General features: G+C 33.6%; 1 protein-coding gene across 1 annotated transcript in view; it reads left to right on the forward strand.

Annotated features, from left to right (window-relative positions):
• Positions 1-3,159: 3,159 nt before the first annotated feature.
• LOC135838399 (UNC93-like protein) overlaps positions 3,160-19,488 on the forward strand; it is a 56,617-nt gene continuing 40,288 nt past the window's right edge. The window contains exon 1 of the mRNA XM_065354010.1: positions 3,160-3,713. The gene's annotated coding sequence lies outside the window, so the exon portion shown is untranslated. The remainder of the gene's footprint in view (positions 3,714-19,488) is intronic.

Here is a 19,488-nt window from a genome sequence, read left to right on the forward strand (position 1 = left end):
ACGGTACTCATATTTAATGACGCAAAGAATTATTTATATCTATGTCTCACGAAAATTGAATTTCTATAGACCAGGTAATAGGTGACAATATTGTCAATATTGACAATCATTATTGGAATTTTTTTCCTCTCAATGAGACCGCTTGGGTAAAGAATGATCCCTGCACTTGAACTCCTTTTTGCATGTGTGAACTTGACTTACTATACCTATTTTTTTTATCATCGTCATTGTTTGTATTTTTCACAAGTTATTGCCAAATAATCAAATTCAACAACTTTTATTTTTTTACTAAATAAATTTATCACGTGGTAGAGAAACCTCTAGGAAAAAATGATATCATATGTATTAGTGGATCGCAACGCAGGAAGCTCGTAGGTATCAGAAGAAATATCAAGTCAAGATTCGAAATAATCACTCCTGAAACTGCAGTAAACCGTATGTCACACAGATGTTTCCTTTTTTAATGATTTTTATTTAATTTTTTCATATGATCAAAATTTGAGAGCTGAGGAGAGGCACACCGCACCGTGTCCATTATAAGAATTTGTAGGCATTTTCAATTTCGCATATTTTCAAAAAATTAGTCTCCGTATGAGAGCAGGGATAAATTTCAAACTACTGAAAAAGATTTTTGAAGGCGCTGATTCTGATTTTTAAAACCAATTGATCACGACCTGCTTCGGAACAAGTTGGAGCTTTATTGTCTGATCTGATCAAGTCTTATCATCCGGACCATGGTTTTTAGCATATACAGTAGTATTGTCTGTCCGGTTGTCTTATTGGCCCATGTCCCTGGACTGTAAAGGTCACTCTTACCTGTCTGGCCTCTCAAGATCGTCAGTCCGCTTGTCAAACCTTTTTAAGGTCTCTGACCCGCCAGTATGACTTCCCAAGATCGTCTGCCCGTCAATCTTGCCTCTCAAGGTCATTGACCCGAGTGCCCGGCTTCTTAAGGTCATTGACCTACCTGTCTATCTCTCATGGCCGTCTGTCTGCTTGTTTTGCCTGGCTTCCTGAGGTCGTCTATCTTCCTATCCAGGCTCTTAAGGGTCATTGACCCGTTTGTCTGGTCTCTCAAGGTCGTCTGTCTACTTGTCGGGTTTCTCAGCAAATGAAGGAATTTTGTTTCGTTCTTATAAGTCAGATTTGGTACCTGAAAGTCCACTTTAATTCACATAAAAATTCCAAAGATTAGTAGGTAATTTTTTTCAAGTTTTCAAAAGTCTAGCATAATTTCTTCAATCGAATGAAATATTTTTAATGTTCTTAAAAGTCACATCGAATTGTATTGTGAAATCAGATAAATGCTTATAACATAATATCTAGTAAATTGATCTTTTTTTTTAAAAAAGTTTTTAAAGGTCTGATATAAATTAAAATGTCATAGAATATGACATTATACGTATCAACATGCCAGAAATTCGTCATTTTTGTTTTTTTAAAGTCTCACAAATGACGAGGATTTATCACATATTTTTTCTATTTTTTCAAATGTCAGCTTCTGTGAAAATCAATCGATTTTCTTTAAAGTTTTTGAAAGTCCGATACATGTCAAAAGTATTCCTCCATCCAAAATTTTAAGTGCTAAAAATTCATTTTTCAAAGTTTGGAACATTTTTTTAAAATCTGGGTCTTTTAGAGGAAAAATAAAAATTTAATCTTACTATATCCTAGAAAGCTAAAATTTACTCTATGTTTGATCAGTCAAATCGATTGGAAGCAGTTTCGGTTCTGGGGCCTCCAGAAAATTGCTGAAAATTATATTTTTTTTATGAAACTATACTACTGTGTAGTACCTAGGTTTATAATATTTCAGTTGAGCGAAATTTTATGGCAATTAGTTCTAAAAATTTTGTGGAGGCTCCAGAACAGCTCGAAACCGCTTCCAATCGATTTGGCTGATTCAAAATAGAATACTCACCAAATTTTAGTTTTCTAGTTCAAGTTAGTAAAATTTTGATTATCCTCCTTCTTCCTTTCAGCCTAAATTATATTTTTGAAAATTATCAAAATCATTTGGAATTTTGGCTAGTATATTTTTTTTTCTGTTTGGACTCAACATTTTCCCTTTGTCTGTGGTTCGGCTTGGATTTAATCCAAAACTATACTTTGAATAAATCTGGTACTAAATACATTTTCAACTGGTCACTCTCACTCATAATATTTTATTCTGGTTTCTCACGTGCTCCTAATTCCATATGCGTTATGCCACCATTACTGCAACACGCAGGTGAAACTTTTAGCCTAATCTAGCAGCGTTAGGCTACGAACTTACTTATAAATGACCCGTATTACACTTAACTACATTAAAAATAAATATTGCCAAAAATTATAATTTTATAATAACTTACCTATTCAGGTGTGATTTTTATTTATATATAGCCGTGTTAATGTTTCATTATTTTTTTCTTGTACCTAATTATATTCATCAATTTAGACAAATTGTGCACCTATTTAAAATTTAAATTCATTTCGAAGAAATAAAATCATCGACATTTTAAGATGGAAAACTCATTATTTTCGCATCGGTAGAATATTTTTCTTGGCAAATGGTATTCCCAAGTAAGTATTCAAATTGAAAACAATTTCATACTTACGATGTCGATTCGTTCAGTAGGTGAAATTTCTAAAACACTACCTTTTTTCCAGCTTGACAACTCGATTAAGACGAACTTAACCTTGTTAGTAATGAATCGACACATGCACTAACTTTTTACTTTTTGTGTAAACGTTCTTGTAATAAAATTTTAACGATAACGAGTCGCGTAAAAGTCGGACAAACGTATGAAAATATTTCAATGTATCATCATCGATATACCCATCGTTTACCAATTAGAAAGACTAATTAAGTATCTTTTTGAACGACCACTCGGCCATAGTTCATTAGTTTTCATCACTTTCCCTTCGGATCAGCTGTTAGGACAGTCGAAAAGTCAGAAAACTTTCATTTTCGCAGCTACGAAAAAATCCTGAAAGGAAAAACGCGTGCGCGCGCAGACGTAACGTAAACCTGTTAAAAACGAACGAAATATTGACTCCGAGCTCCTCCGCCACCGCGACTGCACTGTGCACTGTGGCCCGATTGGCGTGCAACTTTACGAAGCAGGGTGTGATTTTAACACATGGTTGGCAATGTTAAAAGGCTAAACAAGATACGGAGATGTTAATGCGCTACGGTTATAATAATTTGCAAGTGTGAGAGACAGAGAACTGGTAGAAGGGATAACAAAAGAAGAGGACAGAACGATTCAGTGAGAGTCTCTAGTTTGATGGTTCTATGTACAGGTAAGTAAATTGCACTGTACTTACGCCGTGCAGACAGTTGCGATCAAACCATTGCAAGTGTTCGTGGGTCTGACGCGCATTCGCGAAACTTACCTTTTTTTTTTGTCAAATAATCGTGTGTATTAAATTTTTTCAATTTTTTCTCGTTTTAAAAATTCGTTCGTAAATTTTTGCGCGTTGTTATATATATTTTTTTAATGTAGAATTTTTCCCAACGATTTATGTACTATTTAATTTGCTGTAATTCGGTTGTTATTTGTTCGGATGATAATTAAGTATTTCGATTTTTCGGTTTTCTTGGTTCGAATAATTTAGGTGTTGAATTTTTCGCAAGCTTTATTTTCGTGTCGCGTAATTCCCGAATTTATTTTTCGATTTTGTCTTCTTGTACCGTCAATACACAAAAGCCTGGATATCGATACACCATCGTAAGTACCTACCTTACCTAGCTACCTACTTAATTTTTCCACCTTTTTTTCAAAGTTTTATTTTACTTTTCACCGGTATTACAAGTTTTCCCGTTAAATTCCCATAAAGTTTCGTATTCTTGACGTCAAACGTCTGTGAAAAGCGTTGCAGTTGGATTTTCTCGTACTGACAGATCAGGTTGTTGACATTTAGATGCGTGATGGTGATATTCGGTTATCGGGTTCTTATTATTCCAAGTTAGATACCTACTCGTTCATCGTTCTTATGTGTACGCTGATTACGATCTAAAAAATCTATTATGCTTATGCACATGCAATAGTTGAGCAAGTGATGATTCGATGAAAATATCGTGCTTTTCGTAACTTATTACTATGCGTTGTTGAAAGGTTAGAAAATTTTCCATTTTGAGTTACCGAATAACGCGTTTATGAGCTCGGGTGTTTTTCTCGTCAATGTGATTTTTGCGGTATTAGACACGTTTTCACATTTACGTACCTACCATATCAATTTTATTTGCAGGAGTTCGCGAGGAAAATATGTTTTTCGACTACAGTCGTGCAAAGTAGGTGACTAAATGTTGAAATTTTTTGACTCTGTGTCAACCATATTCATACTCGTAATTATAGCCGCAGTTTGGACGTTTTAAAAGTAGGATTAACCCATGTAGGTAAGCAGAAAATATTCTCTAACTGGTGTGCTCGTAGTATTAAAAATTTTGTGTATCGTAATGTTGATATACATATTTTCAGAGGAAGGAAATTAAGTTTTTTTAATCCAAATAGGTACTAAATGAAGACTGTGGCAATTTTTTTAGTTTTGAAGTCACCAATTGTTCCAAAATCCTGTCCTCTTCAGTCCAGTTTTTTTTTTAATTTTTGAGAGTAAAAAGTGGTAATTTTTCAAGCATTTTTGCACTCTTGTTTCACTGGGACAAATGCCGATTACACACCTACGATCAGCTTGTTTTAAAATTGTAAAAAAAAAACTTGAAAATTTTTCAAAATTTTGCACTCTTTCTTCACTTGACCACTTCATTTTTTCATCTTTTTTTGAAAGGAAGGCGTCTTTTTTTTTCTTTTCAAGCCTAAATTATCGATACCTACCTATATTCGTACACTATTTGTTCGAAATACTATCTCTCCAGACAAATTTCAGTCACTGAAGTCCCTCCTTTTTAAAAAAAAAGATAAATTAATGGCAATATAATTATTTGGTTTCTGCAAGGGAAAATCCACGAATAATATTTGATCAAAATGCCATTTACTTTGATCTGTTTAGACGTTTTTCTCTCGACGGCTCTGTTTATGCAGCACCTGTATTAGGTAAATGATCTCTGTATAGTCATAACTCATAAAATTAATTTTGGAAACATTTGACTGAAAATGACCTGAATTTTGTCCTCACACGTGTAAACCCTTGATTTTAAATTTATTTATCCAAATTCACAAGAAAAACTTACTTTCCTACTTATCTGATTTCCACTATTTTTCTCAATTTTTGATACCCATGTTTGGAAAAAATTGGAAGACCTCTGAGAAAACCCAAATAAATGCCATGAAATTAATTTTTTTGTTTCATTTTGACTTTTGAATAACGTTGTGATAACATTTTTTTCATTTTTGCCCATTGTGAAGTTTTTAAATTAAGTATATTATTTTCACACTTTCTTACGTGTTTCTCACTCCTTCTTCTTCAACTAGAAACCTTATGCATCAGATAAATTAATGAAATTTCATACTTACCTCACTGTCAACTTTGAAATGTGGAAGGAGGGAGGGCAAGTAGGTAGGAATATTCAACATTCAATTTGATATTCAGATTCATCGAATAAGTAGGTATGCAACGAATCTAAAAAGTTGAAGTTTGGATGAGATTTGAAAAATGAAAGCTCATTCTCACGCTTTTCGTTAAAATATTGTTCAAGTTCGGAATTTGTTTTATTAGACTTGTTTCATTATTTTAATGAACGCTTTAAATAATACAAAAATTGTGCATTAATTTTTTGTGATTTTTCACTGGTAAAAGCAAGAAGGATAGGGAGGGTTGTCTCAGTTTTCCAATTTCAAATCCCAAGTTATTAGATCAGTCACAGACAAGTAGTTTTATTTTCACATTCAGATTCATTCGTGATCGTTTCGTGTTGCTGGTAATATTGATACGGTTTGCTGAGATACTCGTAAGTCGTAATACGTAGTCTATTGATAATAATTTCGACATTTTCATTGCCGGATTTGAAGTACACACTACACAGCTATTACCGAGCTATACAGTACGTATTCAATGAACAACTTGTCGCAGAATGCACTCACCTACATGCGTCGATGTTTACCAGAAAAAAATAAACGTATATATTTTACAATAGCTAATTGAATTTTATCGGTTCGAAAACAAAGTCGTTGGGTATATCAAATACTTTACTTCCTTATCGCAGCTGCCAATAAATAAATCGGTAAATAATGCTCGAATATGTTTATAAATATTCGTTTTAAACAATTCTACAAAATCCATGATTATGCATGGTGGGGTGTAACTGTAAAGTATAGTTTCGATTCTTCGTTCAATGCTCCTCTATTGTCATTTTACAATCGATTTCAATCGATTATTTTCAAAAGTGGTGAAAAAAAAGAAATCTTGAATTAAGTAGGTATATTCGAAAATGAGTTTTCAAATAATCTATTGTTCTTTTATAACCCAATGCAGGCCACTGCCACAGGCATAAGATTTGATACCTTCACCTACCTACGTACTTTTACATGCACAAAATAATCAGATTTAAGATTGATGCATCGCGAATTATTCACGACTTAATTATTCTTGCATCGAGATAAATATCACGTTAATATATTTTTCCTGAGAAATCCGTCACCAAAAATAAAGTTTTTCGATTCTTTTACGTGAAAATTTTGAAAACAATAAAACACAATCGCATCGAATATCTTAATTTTCCATTTTTAGTTTGAAATGTTGCCATACAGCCAATACTTAATGTGGCTTTGGTTTATTACAGGCGATTATCATGGATTAGTATTCGTCGTCGCGAAGCTATTATTGCACAGTAAATCTCAAATTGGAAATTTTCCTATTTTCTTTTTCAAGAACAAGACAAATTGTTTTTCCCCAAATATAAGTACCTACACTGCGTAATGAAATAATTACCTATTTTTGTCGAATGTCTTTTGTACTTTTTTGGATGAAACTTGCTTCAAAGTTGCAGATTTAAGGCACTGATATGCGCAGAGATTTTGGTAAATAGCTACAACCGTAGACCTACTACGTTGACGAAATGTCATAAACATTCGTTTATCTGTGTATGTAGGTACGTTTTTTTTCTTGCGCATAATTAAGCTATTTACAAAACTTACGTAAAAATTCAACTTTTAACCTATATTACCTAATATTGCAATTTTTGACATTCATGAGAAAAGAACCGTTATCAAGTATTGACATTTTTTCGAGTTGTGAGCAATCCTGTAATTAGCGAATTACAGGCTACGAAGAAAATAAATGGTACCTAATTAAGATTTCGCAAAAGGAATCACGAATCAATAGATTATTTTTAATTTATTCAATAGAGAGATACTATGAGTAAAATTTGACTGTAAATTTAGGTAAGCGAAACAAAAAAATTGATGCGAATGATCATAAGAGTATAAATACCTATTACCTATCAATTTAATTATGCATTATGTTAAAAATAACATACTATATAGGTACCTAGTATAGCTACTCGTAAGAATTGTGAAACGGCCACCGGCTTGGGTTTTAAAATTAACCAATCGAGGTTCATCTTGGTGGTTCAAAACCTCTGTGACAGGATTGTCAGATCACTAAATCATCCCTAACTCCTCCAAAAAGGATGGAATTGAAATGTTTGTTGAAAAGCTTTATCTTTGGCAGTTTTCATGAAACCGTAAACAAAACTCGTCTGAATTTTGTTTAGCTCGGATTAAACACTGACACAAAAATTTTCGAATGAAAGATAACCTGGAAGGAGGGGCCGAGAAGATGATATTTAATTTCCAGTACAGGTAGGTACGCGTAAAGTATGTACATCGATGATCATGAGTCAACGAGTAACAAAAGAGACGTAATTAGTATCTTTCAAATCGTCTTTCTCAGAAGTTTGCCTCATTTGTGTTCTTTTCCATTCATATGTCACACTTTGAACACATTCGATTAGGTATCTTTAAATGCCGTGCAGAAATTATGTTTATGTGTTTACGTCTTTTTACTGATCTGCTCGTTCATTGAAAATTATTTCTCGAAATTCGTGGTTTTAGCCCTGGAGTGATTTCATACGCATACTTACCTGCACTGCATTCTATTCTTTCATTTCTTGGAATTTTTTTTTGCGAATTTTTGGGAGTGTTCCAATCCTACGTTTTCAAGGAGAAATACCTACCTAAAACCTTTTATTTCTGGTACGCGTCGTAACATAAAATGTACAATTCCGTATCTCATAATACATTTGGAAATTAGGTGAACCGAAAGTTTATCGATACACTAATTCTAACTCCTCGTAACCCACAAGCAAAAAATTTTTCAGCTCTGAAATCTAACTGAAAATTATGAAATGATAGAATTTACAACAGCTTTAATGCATTTCCAATTGGCTCATCAGATTGAAATATTGAGCAAAATTTTATGGAAATTTCAACTCTTGAAAATCTGCTGGGGAAGCTCCATGAACAGCTCAAAACGGCTCAAATTCGTTTACAGTTGATTCGATGGATCAAAAATAAGCTCCATACCAAATTTTTGGTTTCCAGGTGATTTTGGCCAAATTGTGTTTTTTTCGTATTTTTGGCCCATCAATTTTCAAAAATTCACCAAAAATTGAAAAATGCACTTGAGCTTCTGAAATTTTGGCTGTTGATTCATTTTTGTGTTTGCTTTCGATTTAGTTTTGTACGATTCAAAAAATTTTCTGTCGTATACCCTTGGCCATAAAAGTCTCACCCCCCCCCCAACCCTTTAAAAACTGCTGACAAAGCAATTGATTAGGTAGTCAAAGTGGTAGTAGTCTATGCATTTCGGGCATTCGATTTTTTAAATTGAACTGAATTCTAGCATAACTTTTAGAGTTAAAGAAAAACTTTCTCTTCAAAATGCCAATAAGCTGAAAATTCAAAAAGTTCCTTGATTTAAAAAAATCAATTTTGAAATGTTTGGTTCTGAAGATCGATTTTGATACAACGTTTTGAAGACGAATAAAAAAAGTCCTACAACAAAATGACTTGTTCTCAAAATTGAAGTCGTCATATTAAGTTAAGCTATGAAATTGTTGAAATTTTTTGGTCACTTGGAAGTTCAGACTTTCAGCTTCTTCTCTTTTGAAAATGACTATTTTATTTTCATTTTACATCATGTTTTTTGTTCTACATACAAGATCTTAAATAGGCTGAAGTTTGAAAAAACTTCACAATATTACCCTCAGTTACATTTTTCAAAATTTTCAGTCAATTTCTATAAATGAAGCCCGTTTCTTGAATTACTATATGTGCTATGCAAAGTTCCCACAAAATATATTATGTAGCTTCGTATTTACCTACTTAATGAAGCTTGAAAATAGCTGTCGATCTTGCGGTAAATGTCTATTGACACTTGAAGATTACCTGTAGGTACCTACATTGAAACTAATATGTATTTCCAATGAAAAAAAAAAGAGTTAATAGGTCGTCGCCTCGTCGTCAATCGAAAATTACGAGTACCGCGAAACAGCCTGATCGTAATATCGCACCATTTTGCAAATACTTGATCGAAGGATGTCGCGTGGTGTATGTAAATTGGTAACATCAAACTGACCATCAGACATTATGATTAGCAAATGGTATAACCGTGAATCACGTTTATTGGCAATAATTTAACGTGTGCTATTCATAATATGAAAAATTGTAAACACAAGTACATACGTTTTTATGTTGGTCAATGTCATCCGGCGATAATTTTCAAATATCGATTCGGTTGAATTATTTAAATACTTGGCGAAAAATTAATATAATGCAGTTTCCACAAAACCATCAGGCATCAGGGGCTTCGCGAAAAAAATTTTCCGATCCATTGTCCTCGCTCTTGGTACGTTCTTGGTTCGAAGGTTACACCGGCAATTCACCAGAAATGGAATTTCATACATGACCGATTAAACTCGCCGGTGGTATAAGTATTTTGGAAAAATTCTTTCGTCGAAGCGACCGGCGACGTCAACATAGTACCTATACATAGAGGTAGTAGCTAAAATGGTACTTACACTACCCATACCAAGTAACCAGTTAAGTATAGCTGTATTCGAAGAATCGCCTTTTTCTTTTTTTTTTTCGAAACAAACTCACGTTTATTTTGAGATAAACGATGAAATTTCCTGACGTTCGAGTATATTGACGAATTGACGAGTAATATTTAAAATTCATGTCGTACCTATGTCAGAAAATCCATAGACGAACGTGTCGCTGTACAATAGTAAGAATTAGCACGACTAATGCGAAATTATATTCCAGTCGGGTTACGCGTACTTACACCGTTATAAATTAAATTTACAAACAAATTACCTAGCTACGATATACCAAAGACCATCTGCGAGTTCATAGAATAGAACAAATAAAAATCCTTCTTCTTCTAAGATATACTTACCATAACAACTTCGCATCATACATCCGAACCATTTTATGGATGATATGGTTTTTATTTTTTTGCTGTTGTTTTAAGGAAGTACATAGGTACATTCATACGTACTGTATTTGTACCTGTACGAGTTTATGCGAATTTATTGTTCTCTTCGAGGCGTGAAGAGTTTTCCGGCGACATATTCGAGCATAAATATCGTACTTAAAAGATTTATCGTTGTTTATTCCAAAAACAATAAAAGGACCGAATGGAAAAAAATGTGTCGAAACTGACTCATCACGTGTAATAGGCACATAAATGTATCTCGGTTGTTATCAGTTAAAAGATGAATCAAATATTGCATATTTGTAAGCATACATACATAGATCTAGATACCTATACTTACTAACATTAAGATACCTCCTAAGTACATTTTCAAGATACATGGCGCGTGGCGCCCTTTTTAATTACAATGTTTTCCTATTCGTTAGCCGAACACATATTTATATTTTCGTGTTACTATTTTTACTCAGATTTGGGGGTTTCCAAAAAGTTGTCACAATTTTTTAAAAAGCTTGTACGTTGTGTAAAATTTTAATTTTTCTTCCTCTTAAATTCCTTTAAAAAATTTATTATGCGTAAAAATTGGAAAAAAATTGATGAGTACCTTACCTATACCTTTTTTGGAATAATTTGAACTATCCAATCCATTCAGAGAATTTGAAAACTATTGTGGCATCATTTTGAACTTAATTGAAATTAATTGGAATATACGTACATGGTCATTTTCATCAATAAGAATTGAAATATCCAGCAAAAAAAATTGGGTCAATTCAAAATTATCTACCTACATCCACAAAATAAAAAAAATCACGTAGAATGACTCTCATCATAATTTCTGATAACAAAGCAGATAAATGCTACTGGAGTTCTGGTTTGACTTGCGAATTTTTTGATAGGTATACAAAATCGCTATTCAAATAGGTGTTATGAATCTAGTAGAGCGAGCGAATCACAAATTTGTGAACACGAGCTGAAAAATGTAGGTATAGGTATTTTTTAACACACTAACAATTTGTAAATATATGCACTTTAAGGGTGGTTTGTGAAAAAAATTCGAAAGATTTAGACCAAATTCAAAAGAGAAATTCATTCAGAGTGAAAGTCAATCAGAAAAATTTTTAATTCGAGAGGTGCCCCTTTGAGGAAAATAGGTAGGGGTTCTCAAAGAGGGTGCTGAATTTTCGAAAAAGTCGTGTTTTTTTACTGTAGCCCTTACCCAACCTGTTTTGGAAGAAATGTTCCAAAAAAAACACTATGTATTGAGATTCTGAGTCAACCTAGGCCATTGCCATCAAAATCCAAAACCATATTTTAAAGTTTTACTGATTAGTTGACATTTTCTGAAGCTGAGGAAATATTTTGGAATACAATGATGCCAATTTTTTGGTCACTATCGCCAATTTCAAAAAACGAGAAAAATGATTAGTCGAAAACTTGTGCATTTTTTCGATTTTTAAATTGACATCTCTGTATTCCAAAATATTTCCTAGTTTCAAAAATTAGAAGAACATGTATTTTCAAAACAAAGTTATCTAAACTATGTAATTGATTTGTAAATTTTTAAATGCTCAGTGGAACCCAAAATGTAGTCTTGGATTTTGATGGCATGGCCCAAGTTGGATAGGGGCTAGAGCGGACAAATTATGATTTTTTCGAAAAGGCCCCCTTTTTGAGGATTTATATCTCCCCTACAAGCAGATCTCTGGTGCTCAAATTTTCTAGTGAGTGGCTCTCAACTCAAAATAAATGTCTCCGTTGAATGTGGTCAAAATTCTTCATTTTCGCGATTTCTGGATATTTCCTGTACCCTAAAAAACGTCTCACTGAATCAGTTACAGGAGCTTCAGCTTAAAAGTGTCTACAACCGATTCTAAAGGAGGAGGATCGAGTTTACTGCAGTGACCAATTTACAGATTTTTATTTCGATGATTTTACTCTTTTTGCAAACAATTTGAAACATACTTAAATGTGCAAGAGTAGTAAATTTTCAAATTCATCTCAAAAAAAGTTGACGAATCGCAGAGGTTGTCTTGTGTCTGTAAGAAGTCAAATTTCGGTCCCGATGAGCAAAATTACTCGAATTGTGGAAATAATTGTATGGCACAGTAAAAATTTCACCAAATGGATGTCAAAATCACCAAATCTAAATACAGAAGGAGACCTTTAAACTTTTGTGTAGCCCAAGAGCTCTAACCGCAGCGTTTCTCAGATTTTTACTTTCTTCCATGTCTCATTAAAATAAATGCATTTTTAAGACTTGGTAAAAAAAATGTTCAGTTTTTAACCCACCCCCCCCCTCCCTCCAAAAATATGTATCACTCTTTTTCATTAGAAGGTGATCAGCCGTTCAAAAATGATTGGGCTCTAGAGACGTTTTAAATGCTTGAAAAATGGAGCCATAACTAAAATTCTTTCGAGTGATTTTTAACTTAAAATAAAAGTCTAGGAACTTTGAATTCAGTCCGAATCTTCTGATTTTTTTTTCGCAATCCATCCTCATAGGCTCTGTACGTGCATCTTAATTTCAACTATGTACAAAATTTGCAGTCATCCCTTTCACCCTTTGTTCCTATTCACCTTCTTTTTGGCTTTTGAAAGCTTACTTATCTTTCTCTCCTTATCAATAGAAGAGTTGGATGTGGTAGGTATCCTAACACAGCCCATTACGACTTTCTTAATGAAAAAACAGACATTTTGAATCTATTGGCGTAGAAATTACAATTAAGTAAGTTCATAATTGATTAAATAAATAGTTTAATCAGCGATCAGCGTAATGATGTTTGTTTACCAGAGGGACGGATGTAATGCCTGTGTGAATATTACAATTATACAATTACCGCTGTATCAGTAATTTGCGATACCTATTTAATTACTAGAAACTTCGATTTTATTGCCAACTTTATTGTATTCTGCAATATACAATTCGAAAAATACCTGCAGCTTAAAAATTTTTATTAATATGAATCACTTTCGAGCTAAGAATAGTTTTACGACGAGATCTTATCGGGAAAAATAGACGACATAAGCAGCCTTATGTATAGATTTCAAAAGTGATCTTATTCTAGACAATTTATCATAGAAAATACAATTTTCTCTTGGCTGGGGCTAATGTTACAAAATATGTTCTGATGAACTGGCCAATGTTGTTGCTCTAACCTTATTTCTAAATAATAAACATTGATATCCACCTTATACATACGAGTATGTGTGCGTTGAAGAGATTGAATCTTTCAGTATAGTAGGTAGGTATAGTGTATACACACATAAGATCTCGTGTAGGTTAAATGACACCGCAAATATTAGAACAAGAAACGTGACAGAATTTAATGATTTGTAAATAATTGCACCTCGTACCGCCAACTATTCGCCAACTTAATGGTTGCCAAATTTGTAATTCGAAACAACAGAAGCTATAGTCAGTACGTAACGTATCACAAAATGAATAATACAATAATAATGAGCTGTCAGCAGTACAAGACGGTCGTTAATTATTGCATTTTAAATTTACAAGACTATATACTTGTAGCAATTGTCGTTTCTTCACACTGTGGTGACTAATCGTACTTATATGTATATATGTTATTCTGACTGAGTATCTCAAAATCAAGGAAAAATCTCCGGTACTTACACATGAGAATCATTGAAACTCAAAGAAAAGGAAAAAATTAGTATCCATTATAACGAGTTACTCTAGTATATGGGGTTTTTTCTTATCTATGCTGGAAATGGATAACTCTAACTGGACAGTATATATACTCGTATTTCGAATAAACGGAAGAACAACTTATCTGCATAAGTTATAGATTGCGATTTACTTACTTGAAAACGGCAAATAACCAGTTTCTCTAAATATCCAAACACCACCTCATCGCTTCTTCGTACGCTTCGGATGTTTCATTAATTACATAGCTATGAAATGCGAACAGCTAGGCAATGGGTAGTTAGGTACCTAGGAGAAGTCAGATCATGTTAATCCTACCTTTACCAATAGTACCTAATACCAAATTCTGCATACAGAATTAATTTCAAATATCAAGACGTGGCCTTTTCATATATGCGAAGGTGGTGCCCTTACAGGTCATCAGCTTCACTATACCTACCTATTCGATGCGCCATGTTTTGTATTCAGGAAAAATACGCCAAATAATAAAATTTCAGCACGTTGAATATTATCATGCATAGAAATCACTTCTCCTATGTTCCTACTTCCTCATTGTTGTTGTATTTTAGTGCTATGTAACTTCATATCACAGTATTGCTCAATCTATCGTGGATACTTAATATCCCTTAAGCGATGACTTATTTTTATGCTGACATCGCTGAGGAAACCTCCGGGTTTGACCCGGAGGTTTCCTCAGTGATGTCAGCACGTAAAATTAATGTACTGACATCACTGAGGAAACCTCCGGGTTATGTTAAGTTAACGAATATAATTAAAATACTGACATCACTGAGGAAACCTCCGGGTGCTGACATGGACCCGGAGGTTTCCTCAGTGAAGTCAGCGCCCGGAGGTTTCCTCAGTGATGTCAGTTCTCGAGGGTTATTAATATAAATTGCAATTGCAAGTTCTATTGAGAGTTACAGAGTTGCGTTTTTCATGTCGCAAAATCATCTATGAAAGATTTTTCCATCACAGTTTTCCCATTAAAAGTTTAATTTTATCAACTACCTATCAGATGTACCTATTGGAATCTTAATCATAAAGCTTTTCTCATAGGGCTACTCAATCAGTGACTGATTAAGATTTTGAATGTAGATGTTGAGAGGGGAGAGGAACCCGATGCTGTTATACATGTACCTGTGGATCTATTCGAAAGGTTTACTTCTGGCATCCTTTTTATTTGCCAATCTGTATTGATCTTTTTTTTTTTATATAAATCGACGAAGTTTAGCAATTGCGAATTCGATTTTCGAGTCGTAAATGCACAAATTTTTATTACTTCAAAAATTCAAATACCTATACCTGCCTTATCTGTCGGTATTCTATTCATCGCAGATTTTTAATCATCCAAAATATACATGGTGCGTGAAACATTAAACACGAAATTAAAATAAATGAGCTGCATTATGAAGGAATGTTTATAGCGTGGTACTCAAATATTCAATATTTCAATCATGCTAAATGGTGTGTAATACCGCGCATACGATCCGTGAAGTATTTATCTAAGGTGATTCTAGCTTCATCCGTCGCACTTATTCGTTCTTTATTGAATTTAAAATTTGATAAGCTCATATACATGTACATATATTCGTGCAGAGTCAAGTGTTTAGTTTGTGATTTTTCTTAGAAAATATATCTTATAAAAATCTGTGAATCACAGTATAATGAGAAAAAAAATTGTTTCGAATTAAAACACTTACACATTAAATCACAATGGAACAGTCAGAAGTGACAGTCGTCGATCAGAAATCACAATGTAGATAACTTCGGATATGGCACACGTACCTATACTTATTTAGTTTTTCACTTATTGATAAATTAAAATGAAAGGATGGTTTTTGGCAAAATTTTTAAAGACAGAAAATGGCGCTTGCCAGAAAAGTCAACCTCTAAAATTAAAGGGGCTAAAATAATAATTAAAAAGTTGAAAAATTCGAATCAAAAAATTGATAAATTTCAGAGCAGCCAAGAATTTAGCTTTTATTTACTTTCAAGACGTTCCATTCGAGAATCTGTTAATAGTAGGTACCTATATATGTAGTTGTTTTCTAAAATGCTTCTTTTTTCGAGACCTGATTTATAAAAAACTATCAAGTTTCTCTCAGAAACTTTTTTCTCTGCTAGTAAAAGATAAATGATCATAAAAAGGCATTCAATTTTTTTTTCGTAAAAAAATTATTTAATTACATAGGTACTTAATTATGTAATCGCTTTTTTTTTGGATTTTTTGCAGTTTTGCTTAAAACTTTAAATTCGAATTAGCTGTGCCACAGAACTGCGAAAATTTTCTCAGTTTCTTACGAACTTCATCATGACGAGCCACAAAAACATACCTAATACAGTGCTGAAAAAATAGGAAATTGTAGCTATTATTGAAGGAACTTTTTGATCATCCAGTCACCGATTCTGCTCGTTTATGGTATTTGCCAGAGGAGGAAGGTCCATAACGTAGTTTATCAAAAAAATTCAGCCTTCCAATAGAAAAGTTAAGAATCCTACAAGGCTTTGAATTTTTCCATGTTGCTCAAGAATTGAGGGATTTGTTTGAAAAAACGTACCAATGTCGAAAAATCAAATTTTACTGGAACCTAAAATAACATTAAGTACCCCAATCAATACAAAAAAATTATTTTTTGAATATTTTCAGTTTCACTGCAACAACGTTGACTTTGGTGGGTTTTTAACAAATCAGTCAAAATGCGTTAGAACTTCAAAAATTTGAAAGAATTAACGGAAACATGTTTTTTTTTTGAAAACATCAGGTAGATAAGGTATAATTGGAAAAAGTTGAAACCCACTTTAAATATGAGTGAAAAATATTCATGTTGAGGAATTAAACTTTTCAATACTTGTCCTAACTGTAGGTACTTAACTACTTATTACATTTTGAGATCCACTTTAGACTTAGTTAGGTGAAAAAAGTGAATTTTTGGGGGTCTCAATTTTTAAAAAAAATTGATTACCAAAATCTCAAAAAGTGCGATTGGAAAAATTCAACTCAGAAAATTTTCTTTTAAATTTTAAGGGCCACTTTCGACGTGAAAGAAAAAAAAGGTCATGTTTGAAGGAAAAAAATCAGGACTCTATTAATTTCTCACTCTTGTTAAAAGTGGCCCTTAAATTATGGTGATAGTTTCTATAAAGACCCAAATTCCTAAAGTTGCAGTTATCAATTTTGCACGTCTTAAACCTTATTTTTTTCAATTGGGCCCTCAAAAAATACTTTTTCCCCTGGTTATATTAAAATTGGATTTCCAATCGTAATTGAAAGTTGAAATGTGACCATTGTGCTCAGAATACCAGAAGCAATTTTTAATAACCAACTACATATTTGATATTTTACTTGCATATACCTATTATATTTCTGCAATTTTTGGAATTTTGTGACAAATTCAATCAACTGAGCAGTCTGGGTAGTTGAAATTTATTTTCTGAGCTACCCTATGAAATCCTATGCTGGAACTAGCAAGTTGAAAAAAATCGATGACCGAGTGTTGAAGAGGCACTTTTTTCAAGGAAACCAAATTTCAAGTTGAGGAATGGTAAAAAAAAAGTCGAGAAACTGACCCAAAATTGAAGCAGAACTGCCTATCACTGTAGTATAATCAATCTAGTTACTCACATATTTTTTCAAAAAAAAAATTTCTTGAAATGAGATTGGCTCATCTCAGTTTGTCTAGTGTAGGTATGTGGTTTCTAAAATCGATTAAAACACCGGTATTGTAATTAAGACCAATGAAACAAACTGAATATTGGACTAACGTATTGAATCAACACGAGCTCAACTTCTCAACTTGATATCTACTAAAAATCGATGCATTCACGACTAGGTACATGATTGCTATTCGACCAGCTGAGCAAAAAAATCATACAAGTTCACTCGCACGAATCAACAGAGTGGTTTTAAAAACACGTTTCTTTATCGATAAACTATAATAAAATCGTTCAAAATTGGCAATATTTTCGCTACATCAGCCAAATTGGTGCATATATTTCACGCTGAGAAGAAAAATATGCATCGATCTAGTCGTCTTGCATCAACACCCTTGCAAGCGATGAAATGACGCGACGGCGACCAACGGCGACGCTTCGAGTGTAAAACCAGAAAAAATCACGATTGCAGGTACACGATCAGCGATGCATTACTCGACAGTCGACACCTAACATCGTTTTATTCGATAGCTAGTTTCACCAAAAAAAAAACATTAAGATATTCGCGTGTGTGAAATGATTAACCATACAAACAAACCGCGACCGGTAACGCACACGGAATATTAATTATATCAAGCGTAAAACCACTCTTTGAACACGAACAACTGAAAGGATTTTTTTGACGAAGACGGAGACACTTTCACTCGCATAAACTGTGTAATGACGCGCAGGATCAACGCCGTAATTATATATATAGGTAGTACCTACCTCTACCTATGCGATCATTTCTCTCGAGTAGACAAAATAGACTTATTCTATAGGTACCTACAATGTAATACACCTGCCCATGTATTTCAAAATATTGCTGTGCCGTATTACTCGACGCGACGCAGCACTGAGCCGATGAGCACAGTTTTTCGAAGCATGTGACTCAATGTTTCCGGATAGTGGTCATCGTTGCCGTCTGTCAAGTAGTTATTATAAAGATATCAACTCCAAATAATCAACTAGTCCTTGGACGATTCGAGCGGTATAACAAAGTTAACAAATTAATGTTCCGAAAAAATTACTAAAATTTCAAGAACCACTGTACGAAGAAAGGTCATGTTGACGATACGTGAACTATATTACACATTATATGAACCTAACGTATACAATGTAGGTATTGTACGAGTATTATTTAGGTAGGTAGGTATGTAATGTACGTATAACAACTATACGTACGTTTGGAAAAATCTGGTCAATTTGTGTTCGAAACGGGGTTGAGGTCTCGTCCAAAAATTAGTATCAACAAAAACAAAAAAAAAAAGAAGAAACCTCGCCGCGATTTTGGCGCGTAAATAATCCAAGATCGTAGCTTTTATTACGATGATGTAATTTACGTAATCGTTTTCTTGTATCACGTATCGTGCAAATTAAACAAATATATAGGTGTGAAAATATGGCGGCAGAATCCGGCATCGACATCGGGAGCGCCGCAGATCACAATACGACTAACGACTAAGACTAAATATTGAAGATGAAGGTCGTAGTAAATCTTTTTGACTCGAGAAGTCGTCTGAGCGACGCTTTGGTCGCCGTCGTCGCGACATCGACATCGACTCGGGTATTTTGAAATACTCGACATCTCTTTCATAGTTTTTTTTTATTAACGCATATAGGTAAATGATTATTCCAGAGTACGAGATCAATTAGTCGACAAACGTACGTAATATGTGTGAAACGAATTCTCGGTAGCTGTTTGCTGCAGGTCAACGAGTCATAGGGTCAGAATTATAATTCCAAGGTATACCCAT

Source organism: Planococcus citri, chromosome 3, assembly GCF_950023065.1.
Source record: "Planococcus citri chromosome 3, ihPlaCitr1.1, whole genome shotgun sequence".
NCBI classification, from domain to species: Eukaryota; Metazoa; Arthropoda; class Insecta; order Hemiptera; family Pseudococcidae; genus Planococcus; species Planococcus citri.